We start from the raw sequence: 221 nt of genomic DNA, 5'->3' as shown, positions 1-221 counted from the left end.
GTGACTAAAAGTCTATTTGTAATCATTTCCTATCCCGCCTGAGGAATCTTACAGTGTTCCGTTGGTACAGAAAACCAAATGAGTTGGACAAGACTGATATTGCTAGTTCACGTTTTTCCTTTAATTTTTTATGGTTACAATTGTAGGCCACTAGTGATCATTTCAACATTTTTCACGTATTCAATTAAATGACACTGATGATGTCAATCATGTGAAACCAT

Source organism: Echinops telfairi, unplaced genomic scaffold, assembly GCF_000313985.2.
Source record: "Echinops telfairi isolate 266 unplaced genomic scaffold, ASM31398v2 ScPeMD7_21;HRSCAF=78, whole genome shotgun sequence".
In the NCBI taxonomy this organism is placed as follows: Eukaryota; Metazoa; Chordata; class Mammalia; order Afrosoricida; family Tenrecidae; genus Echinops; species Echinops telfairi.
Note: the sequence above shows the minus strand (reverse complement) of the source record.